Source organism: Argiope bruennichi, chromosome 4, assembly GCF_947563725.1.
Source record: "Argiope bruennichi chromosome 4, qqArgBrue1.1, whole genome shotgun sequence".
NCBI classification, from domain to species: domain Eukaryota; kingdom Metazoa; phylum Arthropoda; class Arachnida; order Araneae; family Araneidae; genus Argiope; species Argiope bruennichi.
This window is the reverse complement of record NC_079154.1, coordinates 84,634,855-84,659,816: the sequence shown is the minus strand read 5'-3', so window position 1 is coordinate 84,659,816 and position 24,962 is coordinate 84,634,855. Positions and strand designations below refer to the sequence as shown.

Here is a 24,962-nt window from a genome sequence, read left to right as displayed (position 1 = left end):
TTTTATTAGTATTGCTAATTCACTGAAAGAATTATGTTGTTGTGTAGCTAAAATACTACAAAGTTTCTTATCATATATAAAACTTTTTTTTAAAGTTTCTTCAAAAATTTAAATAAATAGATTCTCGTAAAGCAAAAGTGGATTCATATAAATAAAATTTCATGCAAGAAAGATATTCCATAAAAATTTTAAAGAAATCTAAAAATTTATCTTGAAAAGTATCAAATATATGAATATGCGAAATGAAATTCAAAAGAGAAATAAAATGGGTAACATATCTTAAATTTTTTAAAATATCGAAACATAAAAATATCCGAATAAAATCAGTTTCACTTCTATTCAATAATAAAAGCAAAATAAAATTTCTCTTGAAATCATAAAAGTTTATGAACTTAACTTTAGCTCTAAAAATTCTTTTATTAAATCTTGAAATTCTTATATATTTTTCAGGAGCGAAAACTTGAATAATTTTAAATATCTTAGGATGAATTTCAATATTTGATCATTTAAACTTATTTCAATTTTGGCTTATTGTATCCACAGTACAAAATACACTACTACTCAAAATCATATTAAATATTCGATGAAAAGAAATACTAAGAAAAATAAATAAATGCTGATAAATACTAAGATATAAAGAAATACTTGTCCCAAGAAAGTAATATTAAAATTTCTTATTTTATTATAAAGGAATATTATCATGGATGACCAGACATTTTTAAATTTATAAATAAAATAAAATTCATCAATAGTTTTTAAGATATCTATTAACCCTCCCAAACTTAATAGGTTGAGCATTTCTAGACATATATGTACCAGGTAAAGACGCAGTTTTTTCCAATCTATCTCGAAAAAGTTTACGAAGTGATATCAAAAAATTACAAATTATAACCAGGAAAAGAATATTTTTATACCATAAAAGAACATTTAAAAAAAAACAGACATGATATCCAAATTGTCAAGAATAATTTCGTAAATTTTCATAATAGATATCTTGTAATAAAAAAGCATTCTTTTTTTTATATACTATTAAATTTTTACTGCTTATATCTCCCCTTTTTTTGAGGCTGTAACATTAGGATGCAGTCGATGTTCCATCACTTTCACCTTTCTTCCAAATTTTCTCTTTATCTCACTATGCTTTGAGAATTCTGAAGTTTGTACCGATTTCTTTTTCGAATTTTGAATTTTTCTGTATTTCTGATTTCAGTTTTCTACATTCTATTTTTGTGTTCTTACTCTCTTATTTTTGTTACTATTGTTAATGCTTTAGAAGTTTTCTGTGAGATTTCTGTAAATCTTAACGTTGTTTTGTCTCAGAACTTCGTAAATTTCTGTGATTTGTATCTTTTTGCTTTCTGTACCTTCCAGAATGACTAATGAGGAGAATAGAATTTCGTTGTTTTTATTACTGTTGTTTAAAGTAGAAATTGATGCAATACATTACATTTGAAGATGCCTAAGGAATTTTTGATTTAAGCAGAAAGTTCATATGTTTAGAGTACCTTTGTAGATTTTTAATTTCGCTTTCATTATACAAAGATAAGATTTCATAATTTTTTGTTTCAAGAAAATTAAAAATGATGTTTTACAAAGTTTTTTTAAGGTGCTTAAATACTGCAAAAGTACCAATAGAATTTTTAACTTTATCCAACATTGAATTAATACTGAAATAATAAAACGTTTCATCAGATAATTCAACAAAATATTAATTTCCTAAACTAGATTTAAAACAAATCATCAAAAATCGTGTAATTTTATTACTAAGAAAAAAATGAGAGAATAATTATTTTTTACAAATTGTTGCTGGCATTATTGCATGGGGATTCTGTATTCGATGTTTTAAAAGGCAAAACAAGAAAAAGAAAATGTTTTAAAAAAATGGCATCATCAAGATGAAATTGTAAAGCTCAAATTAGTTCGATTAACCTTATGATATGAATCCTTAGAGAGAATAAAGTTCATAAATGAAATTTTTAAATTTTAAGTATTTTGTCTTTTCTGATTCAGTTATAAGACTATTTGGTCAAAATGCTATAAAAATTCAATTTCTTTAACATGTTTATCGCATAAAATGCAAAACCGAAAAAATTTTTTAAAAAAATATTGATTAATTTAGGTTATAAGGATTGATAACATAAGAAATTATTTAAGAACAGTTCATTGAAATTATTTAACAGTCAACAGTAATAAAGTCAACGCCCTTTTAGAATCTATGATGTTATGCGATAAAAAAAAACAAAGTTCAAATACGTGCAGCGAATTGTAATTAGGATTGCGACGAATATATTGTCACGAAAACTTTCTGGTGAATAAACGATGAATAATTTTTCAAGTTGAATAATGGAAAACCACACAGTTCTCCAGGAATAATCCAGAAAACATGAAGCACAATTAAATAAGATACAACCAAGATATACACATAGAAAAGGAAGAATGCTTGTTTAAATTGTAACATTAGCAGACAGCAAATCATTGATTAAATAACAGAACATTATTATTAATTGCGCTCATAGCTTACTAGTGCGCAATATAATCAAAATTCCAGAGGTGTTATTTTATTCGAATTGCTTGAGTATTATAGGTTACAATGGAATTCTCCAGAGTACGTCACATGGAATTCTCCAGAGTAGTCTCCATGTCTCTGCTCGTATGAGAAATACAGCCATAATTCTCTAGAATCCTACTTTTATCACTAAATTAGCCAAATGATTGTCAAGTATGTTTTTAAATCAGGAGCGATTGGTTTGACATTCATTAAGTTTATCAGTAACAATCTTTTTACCATAAGATAAGCATGACAAGAAAGTCATTATAGATTCCTCACATTGACGATATTTTTCTGTGCCATGTTAAGGGCAATTATGCCGCTTTCTCCTTCCGTTCTCTTAATTAAAATTAAAAGTGTACTTTACAGTAATATTTATAGAATATTTTAAGACATGCTTGTTCTTTATGATATTTTGTGTTAAGAAACAATTCAAAATCTCGAAAACAACACTAAACACAATGGCTTCGGATTATAACTAAAGCATTGGGGGAAAAAACTTCTAAAGTGGTAATGTTTAAAACCTAACATGCTCTCATAAATTACGTCATATATACTTAAAAGTATCAGATAAAAGCTAGAGTGCATTGAACTCAAAGCTTACGAATTTCACGAAGCTTTTTACATAATTAATAAATTTTAATTAAAATATAATCAAAATTTAACATTTCTTTTTTAATAACTTCAAAGCATAACACGATTAAAAATATTTTCACACCACTATAAAGCTTTAAAAAACTGGCTATATAATAATGTTAATTATGTTTTCAAATAATTTTTTCTGTTATTTAATAAATGCTTCAAAATATTCTGAGCATGTTTTGAAGTACAACTTTGGCGTTTGGAAGCCAGTTTTCTGTTTCAAAATCCCATGGACATCAAAAAAAAGTCCAGCAGAGAATAAAATGAGATTATTAGTAGAATTACATATAAACATGGTTACTTTTCGTACTAATCACCGTGAAGATTCAGACATTTTCCATATTGCTGAAATATGTTTTTAAGACCCTCTTCAAAGAATGTTGCCGCTAGTAATGGGAAATAAGTCTTTACATTCCTTCGAAGTTCCTCATTGGCTTGGATGCTTTGGCTTCTTAGCCAGTTAGCTTATTTAAGGAAGAGGGTAAAAATCACTCGGTTATAAGCCGTTTTCTACAGGAAGGAAAACAAAAGCGCTAGTCTTCATGACATATTTAATGTATTGATCACATGATTTGAAAGGAACACATAACGACCAAAATGCAGAATTTGTGACTTTCGAAGGCGGATATTTAGACATCCTTTTGTCATAATCATTCCTTTTAAAGAAACCTTAGGGGAATGGATAAAGTCTCTCAATTGTAAGCTGTATATTACAGGAAGGAAAACAAGAATGCTGGTATTACATAACATCTTATTAAATGCGTTTATTACATGAACTGGAACAGGCATAAAACGACCAGCATGCCGAAATTGCGTTTTTAGAAGGTGAATATTTATAAATTCAATTTCATATTCATTCCTTTAAAAAAACTACCAGACTTCCATCTCACAACTACAGGTGTCAATATTTTTTGAAAAAAAAAAGGGATCCAAAGTCTGATGATATAGCAAATCCCTGAATATTTTTAACAATTAAGTCAAAAAGTAATCTTGCTTTTGAGTAATTTATGGTAATAAATTCATTTTGTTCTTCAGTTTTTTTTTTCTTTCTTTTCTGTATGCCCTACCAGAGGTAACAAAGATGGTCTCGTAAACGTTTGTAAAAAAATATTCCATTTGAAATAGATGTCCTTGCCGAATTCATTGTAAAAACAGTTACTTTTTTATCAGTTCTATTTTAGGAAAAACCACGTCTATAGAAGATGCACTTTCTTGCAATTTCTTCCTTTAAACGATAGTAATTAGAGAGAGAGGAAGCGATTTCTGAAACTCATTTCGGTAGAACTGCTCTCATTGAAGAAGAGAAAGGATGTAGGATTGAAGTGTAATCTGGGAATTAACGACAATTTGTGAGCTGATAAGACAAATGTTCAAACTTCTGGATATCATGAAAGAATTTAAATTTACTGGATACACAATTTGGAAAAGACTTATTCTAGCAATACTTAGCACGACTTTTATCATCTAAGTGAAAGCACAAAAGCATATGATATGCCAATTGTCAAGGCTTAAGCATAATAGCACACTTAACTATGCAAATGCCTTTATATTGTACCTTTTCTTTTACGAAGTACGCAAAGAGAATGTGATACAATCATTTAAAAAAAACTCTGTAGCCCCTCTTTTTCACCTTGAGCAGAGAGCGCCCCTTGTGGCGTTTACAGACAAGCAGTTGAACGGAAGACCTGCATCCTGAGGTCGACTTTTTTTCTATGTGCAACCCTTGCGCTAACGCCGAATGCTTTCAGTTGGAAACGATGGAATCCCTCCACCATACTGTTTACTTTAAACAGTATGGTGGAGGGATTCAGTAGAAAATTACAATACACTCACTACAATTCGCAATTTTGACGAATCTCCACGTTGCAGACTTCCCAGATTCCGAAAATAGCATTTTTAGAATTTTGTAACGCTATCTATAAGCAAGATAACTTAAAAACTCTTTGAACTATTTAGATAAAATTTACCCTCTTTACACCAAATTTTTAGTTTTCTAGAACATTTTCAGCGAAATTTCTTCATAGAAAACCTACCTGCCCAGCTGTCAAAATATGAGTCAAAACTGTAACTATAAAACCTAAACAGTTAGATTTGATGTGCAGGTTTAACATGTAAAATTCAGATCAGCATTACATCATGGGCAAAATGTCTAAAAGGATTGTCCTTCTATCGGTCTTCACGTTGGCACATACGAAATACAATAAATTTTTAACATAATTATTTAGATAAATGAATAATGAGATCTTATTACTAAAAGCGTAATTTTTCGTCAAATTTGATTTCAAATGGGCGAAAAAAGATATGCGTATTCGGATGCTTTTTTACTACACTAATAAGCACAGAAGGCGTAATTTCCGGCGTCTGAAAATAAAAATCTGATTTTAGCATTCATAATTTTGGCTAAGTTCTATTGTTTTATGGCGAACGAAATGGAATATTAGATTAAATGTGAGAACAATTCAGGAAAAAACATCCCTTTTTTTCTTTTTAACTATTTTAACATTATAACTGACTTTACTTAACTTTTAAGTTTTAATTCATCTTTTTAAAAAAAATTGTTTTGTTGTACAAAAAGATTATTTTTAATTTTACGTATATATAAGTTTGATACGATTATATCTGATAAAATGATGCTGTATTTTAAAATTTTATCCCTTTGTAAAATTATAGCTTCAAAATATTACCTAAATAATAATTTTTAGTTTAATTTACTCTTTTTTTTAAAATTATTTTTAGCTTAATTTATTAATAAGAAATTAATTATATACCAACAAGCATCTTCCAGTTGGTTTTGTTTTCGTTAAATTTCTTAAACGGAACTTCATGTTTGTAATTCTCTTAACAAAGTAATCTTAAGATGATAATTGAAAGCAGACATTAAAACCATGTTATATTTAATAACATTACACTTTATTTGTTTATTATGCACACGAAATTTTCTAATGATGGTAAATTCTATGACATCATAATATCGTTAATTACTTGATTGTCTGGATAATTTCAGTAAACACTACATTGCATTTTGGGAAAGGAAATCATTCATTCCGATTTCATATGCAAACCTCGCAACCAATTAGCAGAAATTTTACTCCCTTGCTTTCATTAATTTAAGAAAACCATATGATTAAATATTTGATGACAGTTAATTGATGGATGATAATTATTGATGGATGATTTAATTTCATTGAAAAGCATAAATAATATAAAAATTAAGCAAAAAATATTTAAAAATTATCAAAAATGAACAAAAATTTGTACACTTTATTTGGCATTGTTAAAGCAGCATTTATTTGCAAATAGCATAAAATGCAATATTATACTATTCTCGGCGATTATAGCGGACAAAACCTCGCTTAATTTTTAATGAATGAAAATTTAGATAAAATCTCTCAATGGTCGCCCAAGGTGCATATATCCAATATCTAAAGAATATTTATGCGAAATTTAGTAGCTCAAATTCAAATAATCTGTCATGTGGAAGCCAGCACACATTCACTTTTGCTATTAGTGGAGATACAGATGCTAAAAAACTTATTTTTGAATTTGTAATAATTTTAATAAAACTAAATGCATAGTATCAAAAAAGGATTAATTTTTTATAGTACTTCTATAAAAAAAAAGACCAAGAAGAGGGAACTTTCCTAGGTTTTGCTTAAAATGACCATTTTTGAATCCAATTTTAACATTGGCATGAAAAAAATTGCTTGTAGACAGGAATGAAATGAAACTGACTCGGCATTTGAGACTGAAATTCTGCTTTTTTCTCCCTAATAGGTTTTTCTGAGGTTTAAATATGTGAAAGGGAGCCTTTCACCTTCTCCAAGTAAAGCTTTCCTATATCAACAAGATATGACATGCCTTTGTATTTATATTTAATTACTAGAATCTCATAAAATTCCAACTGAAGTTTTTCTGAAAGAAAAAAAAAGACGGCTTCCATGCAAAAATAAATAAACAGGAACTTCCCAAGTAAAAAGGAAATGAGCAAGGTAAATGAAAAAGGCATAGGTGAAGCATTCCGTGTAAAGGTGAATTAAATATTAAAGGGAAGTCTGTGTTTACATTTCATAAAATTCTACCTCTTCTTCATCGCTTGCATTTAAATGCAATTCCAGCTTTTAGCGTTTTCTTCTTTTATAGTTAATATGCATTCTGGGAAAAGTCGACTCCATTAAATTTTCATGCTTCAATTTCAATATAATTTTGTAAAATGTAACAGTAAATTGTCTAGTCATGAATTTTATAGACTTACGCGTTTTTTTTCCAAGTCTAAAAGAGTCTCCACTTTTAAATAAGCAAAAATAAGTTTATCCTTGCTTTTTAGCTTTCGATTACAAGAACTTGATATTCAATTATTGTATTTCAGATACGGCTCTTAATATTTGATATACTCAAGATGCAGCTGATTAAATTTGGTGTTGATATTGTTGCGACGATATTAATTTTGTTTTCAAAGCTGTAATAATTCGAATTTTTATACCATTAAAATAATAGAAGAAAATAAAGAAATCGCACAGCTTTGAGAAAAGAATTATATCATATAGGAAGATAGTAAAATAATAGAGGCAGAAAAAGAAAGACATTCATTACTCTAATCAGAAGCATCATAGCTTTATAATGCTTTACGTTTGAGTTTTCAGATTTGATTGTCTCAACAATATCAGATGGATCAACAATATCAGTTAACGAATCAGGATTTTTAACAATCCCTCAACAGGTCTGACTGATTCAATCTGTTTTTGGCAACATTTTGTTCCAAATTTGATTGTCTTATTTTGGGCACAAAGATTTTTACATCATACTATATATATATATATATATATATATATATATATATATATATATATATATATATATATATATATATATATATATGTATATATATATATATATATATATATATATATATATATATATATATATATATATATATATATATATATATATATATATATATATATATATATATATATATATTCTGTGTTTTATTCATCTGTGTTTTAGAAGTAGCTGCATTTTCGCTCTCTAAATACTATGAAGTTTTTTCTATTCCTTTTTTGGTTTTAATTTGAATAAGAATATATATATATTTTAATGGTATATCTCAGCCTAATTTTCAGGGGATTTTCGGATCACGAGGTATCATTATTAGACTTTCTAGTCTGCATTTCTTCACAGAAAAAATCCCTTTTTTTGAATCCCTGCTTGAGGGTGACCCTTGAAAAAGTCTTCAGGCCCGATTCTTTTTCTATTTGGTTTAATTTGATTTTCCTATTAACTTGATTTTATTACTTTTGTCTCAATTCATATGTGTTTTAGAAGTAGCTGCATTTGCGCTCTCTAAATACTATGAAGTTTTTTCTGTTCCTTTTTTGGTTTTAATTTGAATGAGAAATAATTTTTAGTTGCGAGTCCGAAATTATTTCGTTTCGTTTTCAAAATATTTCTTACTTTAGATTGGTTTATATATAAACAGAAATCATCGATTGGTTTATATGTTGAGAAATCATCATTAAACAACATAACTAGAGAATCCGCACCATGACCAATATTCCAAAGTGATAATCCATGCTCTTGTGTACTCATCCGCTTATATAGTATCCCCAATAGGGTGTAGAATTTTCTAAAAGTCACATATCTCGGCTCTTAATAAAGAAATCGCGAAGATTCAAGCATCTTCAAAACCTTCATTTTTACCTCCAAAGTCACCAAACTTATTATGAAATGGTTGCTAAATTTATCATTAATTCCAGGACTTATTGATTTCTCGTCGATTCAGCTTCCATCTAGAATTTTTGAAAATTTTTAAATCTTAGCTTGAAATTAAATAAGAAGTGGGGCAATATTATGAATATATATAGTACAATATTAGCATATTATGCATCTTAAAATCGTTAATTCCCTTTAGTATTATTTGGTAAAAGAATTCGCATCATTCAATTTTTCCTTTCAATTATGTCTAAATATTTTAAAAGAAACATTTTATTATCGAAAACTACTTTTGTCATAGATTTTTTAAAAATTTGTTTATTCATAATTCTTTTTAGCATTATTTCTACATTAGAAAAGCATTAAAGATATTGCAATTTACAAATAATTTTTCTATATATAAATTTTTACGGCTTTATTTTGTCTGATTCTTGATAGAATAAACTTAAAACTATTTTTAAATTAGTTTGAATGTCAATGAATATTTATTTTAGACTCTATCACAAATAATTTCAATGATTTTTTAATGTTGAATAATATGAATTAGTGACAGAATAAGATTAAAATTAAAAAATGCTTTTGCAGCACATTTTACCTAATTCATTCCATCCAGAATTTTAAATTTTCTCTTTGAAAGCAATTTTTTGGTTACAGTTCTAAATATATATCAGATTAAAGAAATTAGTTTTTGAGAGAGACAGATTTAAATGTTGTGGAAAGATCAACGCGATTTTTTTTTATGCAACATCATAAAAAAAAAAATGCAGATGAATAAATTTTAGATATTTGTATTTATGCAGATGAATAAATACAGATGAATAAATTTTAGATATTTGTATTTATTTTATATATCATATACCTGAAGTTATCGATTCCATTTAGAATTATTTAGTAAAAATATTCAACTTACTTTCAATTGTGTCTAAATATTTTAAAATAAAAAATGCAAAATTGCGATTTATTCATGAATTTAATTGGTTTACCTCTTTATTCATCATTACTTTTATTTACTTTATTCTATAAAAAGAGTATAATAATCTGAAAACGATTTTTTTATATTTACCATTTTATTTTGGGAATTTAAAGTACATTATTTTTCCACATTTTTAATTAAAAATGCAATTTTTTTTTTACTTAGCTAGAACAAAACATTTATTTTAGATTCTTTTAAAAAGAATTTTAATGATTCACTAACGTTGAATAGAGTGCATTAATTATCTAAATAAAAAAAAATAATGCAGTTTCATTTATTCTTCTCATATATTCTGATTTATGGATCATTGATATCTAAGTGATCATGTGCTGATAGGGAAAACTCCTTCCATTAATGATGAAAAGGATATTCATAATAAAACTGCTTATGAGATTAATTGAGTGGAAAAAAGTTGCAATTTGACGTCAATTGAGGAAAATTAATGGATATTACTTTATTCACATTTAAAAAGAATAAGTAAATCTCATATGATCAATAAATTGAAAATCTTTTGGTTATATTTAGATAACACTACCTTCATAAGAGTTTTTATATTTACAGCCGAACTCATTTACTAACAAGCAACAGAGTCTTACTTATTTTGCACAGTTTTCGTTTTATATTTTTATATATTTTTTTATATATTTTTTAATCCGTCTCTCTCTCTCTATCTCTATGCATAGAAAACTGAGTGTATGTTTATTTGTTTAAGTCATAAATTTTTAATGTTTCCACCTGGCATATTATATATCTATTTTTAATTATTGCTTTTTAGGTTGGATTAATTAATAATGATTTTTTTTTCTCACTTAACAACATTCTCCAATTATATTAAATTGTTATATAACAGCTGCCTTTGATGTCCAGTTGGTTTACTAAAATTAGTAGTCTCTAAAACTTTTAATTAAATATTTTATAAATATTTTTAAATATAAATCTATATTTAATCATAAATATACATATTTCTTATATTTTTGCATAAAAACTGTAAAAAGGAAAAATAAATTCCCTGTTATATTATATGCGCCGAAATTTCATTACCTACCAAGATGTGGAAAACTATGACTCTGGATAATATGACACAAAGAAATTTTGCTCGATCAATAGTTTTATTGCTCCAAATCCTCTGACTAAGTGGGCCGTTTTGGGTCATTGAACTGAATAGAAAATTAAAATATAAGTGTTCATGCAGAGCTTTTTTATCAATTGTTAAAAATAGAAGTAATATAATATTTACAATTTCAAAAAGAAATTAAATTTTGTTTTAAATTTAATTATCCTGCAATTGTTCAAAATAACCGCAATAGTTATTGTATCTTTTTTTTCTTCTCTAAACCTTATTGATAAACAGAATATATAATTTTAACTAGAATTAATTTCACTTCTTATAATTGCACCTGAAACCATCCCTATCATCACATGATATTATATGATAATACCAAAATGTTATTAAATATTCTTAAAACCCTACAATATTGTGAAGGTGTCATAAAAATACTGTGGAGCATTTTATGCTAATTGGGATAGTTATCCTTTACTTATTAAGATAAGCATAAACAGGAGATAGAAAAAAAATTGTACACTTCTTGATTAATGTCAATATGACTGACTATGTATATTTTATTTATTAAAATCTTAATATTTATACAAGTAATTTTAGGTAGAATATTTTGACAAACTGAGACAACGAAACTTTTAATTTCGTGTCACTTTCAAGAAAAATGATTTCATTAACTCACCTATAAAAATATGATAATTACAGTTTACAAGTAATTTTAACAAAACAGTAACTTTGAGCATAATCTAAATATTATTTAATTATATGGTAGGGCATTTTTAAAACTATAAATTGAAATATTTTGTTGGAATTATAAAACGGTTTAATAAAAAAACAGGCAAAATGTAATAAATTTGAAATTATCCTCCAAAATTTAAACTATATTCTATATTATTTGATCAAGCTCGAAGTCAACATCGACACCAGGTGTAAATTAATTTGTCTTTAGAAATTCCAAAATCAACAAATAAATACAATAAAACAGCTTGTTTTGTAGCTCTACAGAGCCTTGAAGCCAATGAGCAGTTAAAAATTTGGTTATTTATTAATCCGACTCTATTCACTAAGGAAATGCTCTTATTGAAATTTCTCTATAAGATCATACAGAGAAGGTATGCTAGAATATATATATATATAGTTGCAAGTGAAGTTAATATATTAGAAGACATGGTACTGTCTGAATATAGAATGTTAAAAAGTAGCTAATATTTGTTACTACTTTTCTTCATCCATTTAGAATTAGGCTTTTATTCAACTCTTAAGGGAGGAAAATATTTCAGTTCTACAAAGGTCAGAAGGATATCCCCCAAGCACTGATCACTCCATTGAAATGCTTAAAACTTTTAATTGTAGAACAATACTTATATAAAAAGGCATTGTACAAAATGCTTATGTACAAAGCATACTTTGTGAAAAATTGATTTTATATACATCTTAGACAAAAAGCATTCTCATCAATCCTATTCTACATCTTTCATTTCTCATTACATTTTTTTTTCACGATATATGTCTCAGAGAGAAAACATCACCATCAATCCTATTCCAAAAACTACATTCCTTATCCCATTTTTTTATTACATTAGAGAGAAAAAAAACATCATCATCAGTCTTATTCCAAATATTTCTTTTCTTATATCAGCATTTTTAGATAACAGCAAATTCGCATTTCTTATCATTTAATATAGTCACATGGTAATTATAAGAAACAATCAAAACATTCTGAAGAAAGATGATTATAGATGTAATTAAACTATATATTTTATTAAAATAATTATGAAGTGTAAGTTAATTAGCCATAAAATAAAATAATTTCAAAAAATAATATCAGTATGAAAAGAACCCAAAGAGTATCTTAAAGGAAAATTATATTCAAAAAGAAATCTAGCATTATTCCAAATAAATTTCTATTTTAACTTTTCATTTAAATTGTAATCTTTATTGCAGTTGACGTCTCTTCATAATTTTTAAAAATTTTTTATTGACAGTTCATGGCTTAAACCAGAATATAAAAATTTATTTGAAATTTTTTTGATTATTTGAAATTTTGAAAATATTTGTATTACAGAACTAATTAGCTTTTTTAATGGAATAATCAGGTTGTATTTTGATAAATGTACTTTCTAAGAAGTGAATTTTTTCACTTAAATTTAAAAGTTCTTATTTAAAAACTAATTATATGTATATACATGATGGATTGATAAAGAAATATAAATAAGATAATATTATCTTCCATCAAATTTAGCTGGAATGCAACCAACAAATAATTAAAATACCCTTAGTAAAATTAGGAGTTCTATTAATCTTTGATCGTTAATCAAAACAATTTATCTTCACCCCAGTTTACTTGAAAGTAACTAGATTAAATATGAATGTAATCTTAGAAACAACTCTGGTATTCTACAAAATAGAGAAATATATATATTATATTTTTATTTATAAAACTAAAGTATACTTTCCAAACGATTTTAGAAAATTTTTAATTTCGTTTTATATTTTTTGGCTTCTTTTAATATTTGTCGTATTTACCTGGTTACCATCGGTTTTATGCAGTATATATAATAAATAAAATAATCAATAAATCTTGAAAAACAAAAATACGCTTTGATGTTTCTAAAAAACTTGTATATTCATTGAGAGTTTTCTTCCTTAATAAAATCACTAATCATTACACTTTATTTTAATTTATTATGTTAATCAGTTCCATATATTTATATTTATAATGTAACACGCTAACTTAATTTCTGATTTCTTTTATAAAAATTAATTATAAAATTCTTTTAATAATAAAAAAATTAATTCATATTAAAATGGATTAGTTTTTCTCAGCTAATCTTTTCGATGTAAATATTTGAGCATTCCAAATATAATAGAATTTTCAAAAAATTTGATATTCAAGTAAACATTTAATTTGCAGGAAGAATACAAGTTTAGGCATTTTGCTAAATTTATTTAAATATTGACAGTCACATTTCCATAAAAAATCAGTAATATGCTTTAGAATTCCATTTTAAACAGAAACTTACTATTACTCTAAACAGAGGGCAATATGCAAATTTTTCCTTCAAAATTAAAGCACAATGCACGTTTTCTAAAGAATTTTCTCCTTTTGAAAGAGAAGAATATGTTAGAAACCCCAAAATGAAATTCTAGAATTCTGTGTCTCCGTCAGCGGAATTTTTTCATTTCCCGAAATAAAACAAACATCCCAAAAGATCAAAGCTGGAAAATTCCGAGAATTTTGTACTTGGAGAGTGTAAACTTTTGCTCTGCTAAGACAGTTAACGAATTCCCTCAATAACTCATTTTCGAAAATTTCCGCAGTAAATTTAATTAGTAAGACAGATCAGATTAGTACCCGAAAAGGAGTGGAATTATTCATGGAAATGAAATAATTGTTGATTTACTTTCAATTCATACGAGTATTTGTTTCTGGTTAGCAACTCTAATACAAGAGGGTTTAAGTTCAAAAATCTGCAAATTCAAATCTGCAGATGCACTGGAAATAATATTTCGATATTGTATATCTTTTTGTTGTTATCTCAAATATATTCCATCAAAATAAAATTAAATTAAGGATAAATGATATTTATGAATTACTTTCTAAGCAATTTAACTGATTCAGATGCTGCATTTGTAATTTTTGAAAGAATAGTATTGAATTAGACTACTCACAAAGTAAAGTCATTGAAATTTATTTAGCTTCATTTAAATATGAAATGGAATTATTTTGGTAAAATAGCACTTATTTGAATAATTTTACAAAAATTTAAAATAATATTTATGATTTTGAAAATTTTAATGCAGTGTATTAAGAAAATTTTATTAATAAACTGTGTTATAAAAGAGACTTAATATAATGTATAGTTTATTTCAATATTTAAATGTATTTACTGCAAATAGATTTCATTCACTTTTCTGATTTTTTTAAATAAATATACCACAACTTTTATTCAGAAAATCTTTCTTTTTAAAGTTAAACTTTGACTTATTTTTAGGTACAGATTAACCGCAATCGATCATTTGCATTGCAAAATAATAATATATATATATATATATATATATATATATATATATATATATATATATATATATATATATATATATATATATATATATATATATATATATATATATATATATGCCCTATTGAGAACATAGTTATTGACAATAAGGCAAATATTATGAATTTACAATTATATCGACTGAGTATACAGAATCTATTCCAATCGTTTACTCTATTCTACAGCTAATTTTTATATCAATAGAAATAGGTATATTTTTCCAGATAAAAATATACTTAAATAGTTATATTTTTGTTTCAGACAGTAAATATTCCATAAAAATTCACATGGCATTAACTTTTATATAGGCCCCGGTCCTATTAACCAGATATAGTAAAATATTCTTGACACACACAATGTCAAATAAAAATGTTTCTACTTTACTGGAATCAAGTCTGGCCAAATAAAAAAAAGGCTTGATTTCATCATTTAAACTAAGGTCATTTTAAAGAAATGTTGATTCACGAAATTGATTGGTTGGCGAAAATTGTCTAAAACACTTCATTTTTAAAGTGCGATTTCAATTAGAATAAGTGTCAGATAGCGAAAAAAACTATGTGTAATCTAACCGATTGAATTAAAGGAAATAATATTTTATTATTATTAGAAAAGAAAAGCAAATAATTTTTCAATGGAATATATATATATTAATGTATTAACTTTCAAATATATTTTGAAGGAAAGGAACTTGCAAAATATTAAATAATATGCATTAATTAATATTTTATAAAATTCTTTAAGCGCTACTTTTAAAATCTTATATATTGTTGTTCCCCTAGCCGTAAATAAAGATAAATAGAGTAAATGACACATTACAAACTTTATTGTACCATCAAATATATTGCTGTAAAGATAAATATAATCATTACTTTTATGGACTAAAATAATAAATGTAGTTAAGCATATAATGTTAAACCTAAATGAAGTCATAAAAATTAAGTGTCTTACATATTTCAAAAAAATTGTATAGTTTGTTTTAGGATGTTTATTACCTCTAGAAAGGGTAAAAATCTCATATATTTCTAATATTTAACTATATATTCATAAATAAAATTCAAATTATTTTCTTTTTTCATCAAAAAGGTATTCATTTTTTTTCGATCAATATAAGGGTAATATTTAATAAATATCTCAAAATATAATCCTTTCTTTCATAAAATATTTATTTTGCTATAATTTTTATTTCTAGTTTGAGTTTACTTTGAGATGTTTGATTATGAAAATCAATTGGCGTTACTATAGCAATAATAAATGTGCATCAGTTTTTCATGTATGAAATCGAATTCCTCTTTCCTGCATTTTAATAACATTAATAATTAAAAATATAATACTAACTCTATTTCAAATAAATCTAAAAAGTATATTTTAAATTATTGCTAGATGTCTGGGACAAACATTTTATAATTTTCCATAGTTAAAAAGAGAATTATTTAATAATTATTCCAAAATCAGCAACTACTGCAGGATTAAAAAACATAATGTGCGTTTAAAAATTGTACCATTACTTATTTAAAAAAAACTGTATATAAGCAACAAAATATTTAAATGCTGAATCTGAACATAAATGCAACTCATCATTTAATATTCAATTCCAGTGAATTATTGTGTTATTAAAATATGAAAAATCCCCATGCTCGATAAATTTAAAAGAACTTTGGTATTTTAAACATGACGATGTAACGAATTGTCTTGACAAAAATTAAATTTTTCCAAAAGTTATTTTTAATTACAGAAGAAATTACATATTTCTGCTTATATTAAAATTTAAGAATTTCTTAATGCGGTAAAATGTGGATCAGTTATTTACAAGAAAGAAAAATTCTTGAATTTTCTGAAAGATTTTTAAAACACTAATTTATAAATTTAGTTTCAAAAATAATTTCATAAATTTTATTTCAGGCTATGCATTTTCAAATCCACGAAAGTAAGAAAAGAAATAATGTTGAATTTTTACAATTTTGACGTTTAAAAAAGGATAATACTTGTATCTTTTTAAAATTCTACAAACTAAAATTATTATAAGTTTATTTGTATATATGATTTATTTTTTTCATTTTTATGAGTACTGGATTTAGATATTTAAGAATTATTTTGATCATTTCATATCATTTGGTTGTTATTATTTGATATATTTCATATCACAAATTTTGCAAATAAAATATAAAGCATTCTCTTTTAAGAAAATCTGTTTAATTTAAATAATTTCCATTGATGAAAAATCGTTTGATTAGCATTACAAAAATCGTTTGATTAACTTTAAGAATTGTAATGCAGAAACCTTAAAACATTACAATTTATGAAGGGTGCTTAGTTTCATGCATCTGAATTTAATAAAAAAAATTAGAATTCCAATTCTTTTTGAATTCACAAAATTTGTCTTGTTTATTTTAAGCTCTCGTTTGAAATCTCAGTTTTAAAATGGATGTAACACAAGTGCTTGATTCACATTATCTTGCTATTCTAAAGTCATATATCGATTTTTTGAATCGTGCAGCATCGCAAAAAAAAAGATTTTAAATCACTTAAAATTATTTTATTTTCCTTACTTTTCAAATCACTTTGAAGTGTGCATTGGATGATTGGTTATTGTAATTTAAAAAGTTTTTAATTTTCTGCTCTTTAGCACCTCTAAGAATTGTAAGACAACATTCATAAAATACTTATTTCACAACATCCATAAAATACTTATTATCCTCAAATTTTAAGTTGTAAATTTACATTCTGGACATATTATGTGGAGAGAACGTTGAAGTTATCATTTACATTATTTGGCATTAACATAAACATTTATATGTATATTAACATAATGCTTGTTATATTATTAATAAGTTAATTACATAATATTTATTCCATAATTATATAATTATAATACTTGTCAACATAATGTTTATTATAGTACATAATATAACATTTAACATCATTACCACATAAACAGTTTTCAATATAAAGTATTGGAGAATTATTTTTAATACAAAATGAGAGGTAGAATGTTTTGTAGTTTTAGAAATATTATTTAGAATTTAATTGTTTGGGAATAGTAAATATTGTATCAATCCAACTTTACAGGCAGAGAATTCGCATTTACCACCTATAATCAGGTTTAGACAGGTAATTTCTAAAATGTTAAATATACTTAAATAATGTAAATTTTTTAGGAAATAAAATTTTTAAATTAAAAGGTAAAATAATAAAAGTATCTTATTAATTCAGTTAAAGAATCGTGTTTCTTGAAATTGATAAATCTATTTATTTACATAAAATGAAAGAAATGGCAATTTTGATTCTTATATTGGCATCAAATCGTATCATGTATGAACCCAGATATGATATTCTACTCATTGTACCAATTTTTAACTTTGTTTTTTCAAATATGAATACAAAAAATTTTTCTTTTTCTTTAAAAATACATTTAATAATAAGTTTAAAAATAAAATTTGGTCTTTAAAATCCTTTTTTTTTCATTTGTTTGGATCCAATTTTAATTTATAAGAACCACAAGTGATCTATCCGTCTCTTGGATTATTCTTTTAGTTCAAAATAATAGTCTTGTTTTCTTAAAGAGTCTAATTGAAGCAAATGTTTGTGAGACTGACTGAGAAAGTATTTTTAACAATAAACTATATCACTTAGGTTCGTCTTTAAAATATTTTAATAAGATAGTGTTGTAAATTGTAACGAAACAAATTTGATGTTTAACAACAAGTAATTTATCTTTATTAATTTAATGGGAATAATTTTAGCTTAATATAATATCATTAAGTGATTCCCACAGAAAATTTCGGAAATTGATTATAATTTTGAAGTTATATTTAAAAAATTGATAAAATTGATATCTAACGCAGGGTAAAATGTATAATTTTGTTAAAATGGAAAGAATATAGTTAACCAGATTTTCTTGTATAATAAATATTTTTAGAACAAGAGCTCATCTAAAATATTCATTTTTAACAGAAATTTTCTTAATACTTCGAAAGAATTAGTAATAGATATTAAACATTATGCTCGTGAGAAAACGCGTTTTAATTTTTAATTAGTTTGTATACATTCCACTTAATATATTTTACTTGAAAGTGTAATTTAAAAAACACGATGCAATTGAATAGAATAAAACCCCACATCATCATTATACTGATTCAGATTCTTAAATTGAAATATCAAGAAATAGTATCAACATTTTTGTGCTGCCATCTATTGCGCGAAAGAAGGTAAGAAAAGTTCCAAACCTAATTTTGAAATGACTAATTGTTTAATAATATACGGAATTGCAGAAATAAAATATTTTGAAATATTAGAAATACGAAATATTAAAATAAATGATTTTTTAAATATTGTTGAATATTAAAACTTATAAATTTAATTCAATAATTTTAATTTTGATATTAACGATTATGTCATATCGTAACTCAGTAAATATTCATTATTCTAAATGCAAGAATTTATCACAATTATTAAATCATTCTAATAAACATTTAGGCAGTTCAAATAGAGAAATAAAAGTTTTAATTTTATTAATTAATACCACACGCGTTATGTTAAAAAAATGCTTAAAGATAAAAAATAATTTATGATTGGAACCGTGGCGTTATCAAAAATAAAAATAATCGGAATCGAAATTATGAAGAGTGAGTATTGTTATATATATATATATATATATATATATATATATATATATATATATATATATATATATATATATATATATATATATATATATATATATATATATATATATATATATATATATATATATATGTATGTATATATATATATATATATATATATATATATATATATATATATATATATATATATATATATATATGTATGTATATATATATATATATATATATATATATATATATATATATACCCTTTTTTATAAAACTACACTTTTTTAACAATAGGTTGTTTTTTTTACTAATCATCGATCATACATATCATGAATTTTATTTATGCTAACAGAGTTGTGAAAAAAAAAATGTGAAAACAATTGAAAAGTGTTTTCTATCCTAGGGACTATGTTAATTTCCTTTTTAAAACTTAATTTATAAATTTCCTGCTTTTGAAACTTATACACATTAAAAAGTAATGCACTCAGTGGAATTTACCCCTGTTTTATAAAACTATATTTTTTAAATCGATTTTTTTAATTAATCATTGATTATATGTGTCATTCCATTTCCTAATAAAGACAAGAAAATAATTTTTCAAATTGCTCTGTTGTATTTAAAAATGCCTTGCATAATTTTAGTACTAATATAGATCTTTTTTGAATAATTAATCCGTTGGCTCATAAATAGATTCGGTTTCATATATTTTATAAAAGTTAGAGATTCTAAAAAATGATGTGACAATGGAGATATTTCTTACGATATTGTAGGATAAAAGCATGCTTGTAGTTTCAAAAGAGCACAATAATTTAAAATACTTAACTTATATTAGCCATAATTAAATATAAGTTAATAAATAATACTTAGCCTTAATTTATAAATACAAAATATTAGCCATAGCATTCCATTAATTATAAACTAATTTTTGAAAAAAAACCTCTTTATTTTATATCAAACCCTTAGGTATGAAATGATATTATGGAAAATCCAATTTTATATTCTGTGAGTATTTCCTGGATCCGACATAGAGCTTTATTTTTTAATGATATATACTGTTATATAACAGCAAACAACTTTCTGATTTGATATTAATTATGTTAGAATCCATATAATAATGAAACTTCTGGATTGTATTGCCAAAATATATTTCCGAGCTGTTTTGCTTATCACGTCTTTCAATCGACAGCTTAGTTTAGCTGCATTAACGTTCCGTTACGAAACAATACTATGACTCTTTTTAAACTTGTTTTCTAATTTTAAACCGCAGTCATTTGACGAATGCAATACCTGAACTAGTATTCTTTTTCCAAATCTCCGTCACTCACTAATTGGAGGTTCTTTGATTCATGTCGTCAGATTTAACGTGCTCCAGGACCACATACCCGGCGGACATTTAGTGGGATGACATTGTGAACTCAAATATTTCCAATCCAAAACTGAGATCTATTCATTAGATGTGCACGACATTTTGTCTTGCAATGCTTCCACTATGATCACATTGCATTCGCTATAATTGTTGCAGACAATCTAAAGAGAACTTATTCTTTAAGCTCACATTTAGTCATTTCTAATTCGAATCGCAATCATTTGATGAGTGCAATACCTGAATTGGTATTCTAATCTCGACACACACGACTAGTTAGAGAACATTTGACTCATGCTGTCAGATTCAACGCGTTTCATGATCACATACACAGCGGAGATTTAGCGAAATCGGGTTTGGAATTCAGAAACTTCCTATCCATAGCTGAAATCTTACCATTAGACCACCATGACCCTTTGTCTAGCAGTAACCCTTTGTCTTTGTCTACTACGACCACACTGCACTAGAGATGCAGAATCCACGATTTTTTGAATAACAAATAATATTGCTATTGTTATTTTTAAATATGCGTTCCAAATATCTGTTATTTCAATCATATTATTAATTAAAAATTATTACTTAATATTAAATATAAAATTTATTAATTGTAATTAATACTTAATTTACTAATTTAATTAACGTGTGATTGAATTAATTTATCTGTTTCAGCTGAATTCTTAAATTTTATTTTTTTTCTCAAAACTATTTATTTAATTTATTTATTAGAGTGAACCATTTTCTGGAAAAGATGAGTTAAAAATATATGTCATTTCTTTAAAATGTTTACTTTAGTCCTATATTCTACGAATAGATGGCGCCAGCAATAAACAGAGTACATGTAATCGAAGTCAATCATGTCATGAGCAATTAAAAATGATCTGTATGGAATAGTGCATCATCAAATACGAATATCGGTCACTAACGTAAAGTGGAGCGGGGACTTCACACTTACCAGTGAAGCCTCGCAATTTCCGGTGAAATCACAGCTGCGATAAATTTCAGTGATATGCAATTCAATGATACGATACGATAATTCCAATAACCGGTCCGTTCACTTTTCAATCGAATCACAGATTTCTTTCGAGAGCTTCCATTGGACAGATCGTATCGATTGTTATTTTCCAGTGAAGTCACCGCTCCGGCAAATTTCAGTGATATCGTATCGATTGTTACTCTCTATCGTTATCCAAAACCTGTAATCGAAATATCATCAGTAAGATCGTATCAAGGATTTGAATCACACCCCTCTTTGAAAAGTATTGATCACTTGTATTTGTGACTTTTTGATATTGGTTACGTAATAACCGCTCTTAAAATATTCGTCATCCCTACACTGCACTCACAACAGTTGTTGCGGGCCGGCCTTATGGCATAAGGGTAGCGCATCCTCCCCGTGATCTGGGCATCCCGGTTTGGGCGTGGTTGATCTTCATGTGTGTTCCATCTGAGATATGTGTGAATGTGCTCCCCTGTAAAAAGGGGTTGTGCAAGCGAATGTGTGAGTTTCATTTTCTTATGATCTATTAGTCAGACTTCTGCCCTCGGATGCTCAGGAATCCTTACCCTCAGAAGCTTCTGCACCCCCTTTCCATACTGGTAACGCGGACACGACATCATCATCAACAATTGTTGCAGGCAATCTAAAGAGAACTTATTCCTTAAACTCGCATTCAGCCATTTCTTATTCAGATATATTCATTTTTGAATGATGTGATTGGTAACTGAAGACATCCAGCTAATAAATTTTTGGCAGCGTTGATAGTTTGTGTATCTAAAATTCTAATTTTGATATTGCTTTTTATTTTACACAAAACTCTAATATGGATCATTCAATTACAAAAGCTCTAATCTTAAAACGTATATACTGCCGCTGAATCCAATTAATAAATGAAGAAATTTCTGATTCACCAAACATTTCATATAACATAAAATAATAACATCAAAATAGTCGCAAACTTATTGTTACAAAAAAATTTTCTACAACAAAATACCACCACTCAATTGTAATTACTCAGCGCATTTAATTGCTATAGTTCAGCAGTTTGCTTGCTGTCTAATCCTCCAGTTTCTTTACTTGTCGGCGACTCCGACTCCTCTCACACACAACTTCCCTAGAGTGCTCGTTTTTTATAGTTCCGGAAGGCGGAGCCAGAATCCCCAGACCAATCAGGGCGTACCTGGGTGTATCTTGATTATTACTGGATGGATCGTGAAACTTCTCGAACTTTTCGGCATTATCCATTTAGTCGCCAAACTCGCCAAATTTATCGCCAAATGATCGCCAAGCTCTCAGGTCATTGACGCACAGGACAGATCTTACAAAGGGTTTTAACGGTTTTTCCCAGGATGACACTATTCGTGCCGGGTAGCAAAATTACAGATTTGTAACATTATGTTACATCTTAATATAATATGCTTTGTTGTTCGGGTATCAGATATGCGGAAATGTATTGCCTCCAATTTTTTTTCCGAGTATAAAAAGTAATCACTTATTTATTTAATATTTACCACAATATTAAACATATCAATAATCCTTTCAATTCTTATTTTACATTGTAAATATTTAATTCAAATTGAAAGGAAATGTATCTTCACCACTTTAATATATGAACAGTCAGTACATGCATTAATCTTCAATTATGGATGAATAAGATTTAACTAAGATGACCTTAAGAATCTTTGAGCTTTAAATATTTAAAATTTTCAGAAACAAGCATTTTCTCTAGTAAATGTTTACTATTTGTAGAATTTAATAACAGAACAAAGGTATATCTAAAATCAATTCGTCAATGATATAAAACATATCACGGCATTGTGACATGATAAACTGATCGAACATAAAACGATCAGAACTAAAATATATATTTGATAAAGATTTCATTTTCTGAGCATTTCTCTCTCTTTCTTTCCTTATTTTTTTCTTTTTACTGGAACGAAAAGCACTTCACGATATATTACATCACTCCAGTTATATTACATCAGGATAGAAGCGGTTACGCAAGATCTTACTTCTGATTCAATCCCATTTAATATATCGATTTGTCTTTGTCCCTTTCGATTTGTCCTTTCTTTATTTCCTTTAAAAGAGTGAAGCTTTCTATTTTCTATATTTTTAACTGTGTTTGAAACATCAAATTTTATTCAATTTTTCTAATAAGAATAAAATCTTATAAGAATCATTTTTTTAGTCACTTAGCATATTTCACATTTTTCTGAAGCAACACGATCAAAGAGAGGATATTCTTCTCCCTTTTTCCTTTCCTTAAGGTTTCCTTTTTGAATTCCATCAAAGAGAAACTGTTTAACGCATTTGTTTTACATGTTTAAAAGCAAATATTTATTTGAAAATACGATTTTTATATTGATGAAATAACAACATTTTGCATTAAACATAATTACAGCCTTAAGCAAATAACTCGCATAGTTAATTATTGAAGCATTGCTACATATTTGCTTTGTTGACTGTTGTGGAAAAGCATCGCTCTTTTTCTTTTTTAATATTTACTTGCGGTGCTTAAATAAAAAGAGAATGTCCTTATTCTTGAGTCTTTAAGCACAAAGTATGATTTCGTGAATGCTACATTTCATTACTTGTTCACTTCCTTAAAATTTTTTTCTGTTATTTCATCTACAATCTTAAAGGATTCTAATTCACGATAAAGATAAGGAAAATGAAATATTATTAGAATGTGACAGCAAAATTCAGACTATGATTTTATCCATCATAATTAATCGCACATATGCATGATGTAAAATCATCACAATTTTAATCCTTAAAATTAAGAGTTAAAATTAATTTTATTCTGAGTCGTTCGCAATAATTGTTCCTATAAATGTCTTAAGCATAGATTTAGTAAGAATACGTTTTCAAATAAAAGAAAGATACAAAAATGCTATTTCCTACACACAGCTTAAATTCTATATGTTGTTATTTTTTTCCTATCCAAAATTAGAGATTTTGATTTATAAAAAATAAAAATATCCGCAATTTATCCATTT

The 24,962-nt window shown here is 26.2% G+C and overlaps 1 protein-coding gene across 2 annotated transcripts in view; it reads right to left on the bottom strand.

The window, feature by feature from the left end:
• Positions 1-24,962, bottom strand: part of LOC129966078 (cubilin-like) — a 432,527-nt gene that overhangs the window by 105,240 nt on the left and 302,325 nt on the right. The gene's annotated exons all lie outside the window — the stretch shown is intronic.